This window comes from Rhinolophus ferrumequinum, chromosome 3 (genome assembly GCF_004115265.2).
Source record: "Rhinolophus ferrumequinum isolate MPI-CBG mRhiFer1 chromosome 3, mRhiFer1_v1.p, whole genome shotgun sequence".
Lineage (NCBI taxonomy): Eukaryota > Metazoa > Chordata > Mammalia > Chiroptera > Rhinolophidae > Rhinolophus > Rhinolophus ferrumequinum.
Window position 1 is genome coordinate 484595 of NC_046286.1, and position 2972 is coordinate 487566.

General features: G+C 40.8%; 1 non-coding gene across 1 annotated transcript; it reads left to right on the forward strand.

Moving 5' to 3' along the window:
* Window positions 1–416: 416 nt before the first annotated feature.
* Window positions 417–488, forward strand: TRNAE-CUC (transfer RNA glutamic acid (anticodon CUC)). Its single transcript has one exon. It is a non-coding gene; the product is annotated as a tRNA-Glu (tRNA).
* The last annotated feature ends 2484 nt before the right edge of the window (window positions 489–2972 follow it).

Consider the following 2972-nt stretch of genomic DNA (forward strand, 5'->3'; position numbering starts at 1 on the left):
CTAGATATTAAATACTTATTTAATAAACACCATGACAAGCGCTTTGAGAAAACCAAAGATAAATTAAAAAAAAAAAAGGTTTCCGTCTTGGAATGACTTACCAATTTACCAATTTATGAGGAGAAAGACAAGAAGACAATTACAAATTAACGTCATTGGAACTGCCATGACGATTTAGTTAAATCTATAGTTTATTCCCGGTTGAATCTGCACGTCCAGAGCAGAGAAAGAGGCTCCACCCAGCTACGTGCCCCCAGATTTCTCCTTCTTTGACTTTGCCACACCTCGCTGTTCTCCAGATTTTATAGGTTGGTGCAGAACAGGTGGTCCAAACAAAAATGAACGCGATTTTGTACCAACTCGTTGGGTAGGAGGAAAAGGAGAGCTACATTTGTAGGAAAGCCACACTTGGCACTTCCCTGGTGGTCTAGTGGTTAGGATTCGGCGCTCTCACCGCCGCGGCCCGGGTTCCATTCCCGGTCAGGGAAACGGTCGCATTTTCACTCCCGCAAAGGGGAAACTTGAAGACCTCATTTTAAATTGCGTACAAGTTAACTTTTAATTTTCCTATGAGGCGTTTTCTGCTTACAAACTCCGCGACAGTTTTGGTATTCCAAGTGCAACATGATAAGCGATATGTAAACTGTGTCTGGGTTCTTGACATGGGGACTATTTAAAGGCTACATAGTGTATGATACCAAAGGAAAACTGCCGCCACAGAACTGAGAAGCAGGCAAACGACGTGCCGGGCGTCTCTGAATGCACACCTGAGACAGTTACTGAGAGCTGCTTGGGAAACGGCTGACCTTGTGACTCTCCCGTCTTTGGAGGAGGCTGGCGCCCCTGTGCCCATTGGCTTCTGTCTGACAGCATCGGGACACGCTTCTTTGTTACTTGGTTCGTCTAAACAGCAGCTACAGATTTATTGCTTATTATTTCCTTCTCATTTCTTATGAAAGTGCGATGCACGCATGACCTCTCCTCAAGCTCCCAAACAAAGATCGCGTTGACTCTGATGTTACTTTACTAACAGATGGGAATATGATGCTTTTATGATCATGTCAAATGAAGTGGAACTCTTTTTCTAATTAATTGCACATTCCCTGCTCTCCCCCACCCCTCACATACAAATTTATAAGTTTCCAAACCTCTTTGAGCTGGGCACTCCTTTGTCATCTTGCCAATACTCTCCTTGAGTTAATAAACTTTGCCACATATGTAAGATCAATACGACTAAGAAATTTTGTTTTGACATAAGCATAAAAGTAACATAGTTTGTCAAATGCCTGTATGTACTGAAGCTATTCTGTGTCTTTCAGTCCAGCGTTTCACAGGAAACCAACCCTCTAAGCCTGATGGCAATCACTTCTGAACACTATCCTCTTCTCACGATGTCATGTTTTGTCTCCTCTATATGTAGCAAGAACCTTTTGCTTCATTTCTTTTTATGTCTCAGTTTTTAGGGAATAGTTTTGGTCGGAACCCTGAATGTGTTCAGTGGGTTTTGTTTGTTTTTTAAACTTTCCACATAAAACTAATTTAATTGGACGAGAGACAAGGGATTCTTCTTTGAAAGCTATGCAGCTTTTTTCCTTTTTCTGTTATGAGCTATTACTCATTCTCCTGTTCACTTACCAGACTGCTACCTGATTATTTGATGACTCAAGGAGAAAATGGCAAAAATATAACAAAACCAAATCCAAGTCAAGATAAGAGAAAGAACAGAGAAGGTGGATGGCTGCTAAAAAAAAGAGAGACAACACTTAGGGTCAATAAATCAATTGTAAATATTGTAGATTTGCACTACACTAGTGGCACTAGTCTTTATGGAAGATGAAAAATGAGCAAGACACAATCGTATTTCTTAACATCCCTAAACTCCAGTTTCTCATCTGTAAATGATAATAAACACATTTATTGCATGGAGTTGCTATGAGGAGTAAATGAACAGAATCCTGATGCCCACTTGTTGATATAGTCACTTTCTCACAAATTACTTCATTTTTTTCTGTTATACTTGCCCCCCTACCACTTAGTTTTCCATGCAGGAGTGTAAACACTAGAGAGAGAAAATTGGTCCCTGGGTCGACGGCTTTGATAGGTAAGATTGAAGCTGATGAAGCTTTGAACCAATTAGCACCTAGCAGAAGGAAACTCTTGCTCTGTCTCTGGGGGTTAAAATTGTCACAAAGTGGTCAGTCTCCATCAAGCTCTGGCCATTTTGCCCTCAGAGATCCAGAATTGGTGGGAGTACGGAGACCCGATAGTAGACAACTTCTGTTGTTGGGAGGGACTGAGAGAGAGAGAACCAGGCAGAGCTTAGACTGACATAGTAGGTGAGAAAAGAAGCTCCCAGCTTAGGATATGTGGAAGAACAGGGGAAAGTGAGGCTTTGGCCAGGAAAAAGAGTAGGGGGAGACTATGTTGTTTCTGCTCTCGAGAATCCTTTTCTTAGTCATTTTCCTAAGGTAATCTCCCCAAGAAATAACATCTGGTAATTGGTAAAGTATTGTAACTAAGGATGATGAGATAATATTGAATCAATTTTTGACTTTTTTTTAGGAGGAAGAGGAGGAGGCCATGTGAAGACAAAGTAGAGAGAGATTTGTAGATGCTGACCTTGAAGACTGAAGAGATTTGGCCACAAGCCAAGGCATACCAGCAGCCACTGGAAGCTGAGAGTCAAGGAACTGATTTTCCTCTAGAGTCTCCAGACCTCCACCCTGATTTTGGTAGGTGATACTGATTAGATTTCTGGACTCCAGAATTGTGAAAGAATAAATTTTTGTTGTTTTAAGCCACAGAGCTTGTAGTACTTTGTTACAGTAGCCACAGGAAATTAAAACCCAGGCACTATGCAATAAATTTTCTATGAGCAATTCCAGTAATACATTTGTAAGAAAGCCTAGTTTTCATTGGAATATTCAACAAAAATATTTATCAGCATCGAATATCTTGGAGATGAATGGCAA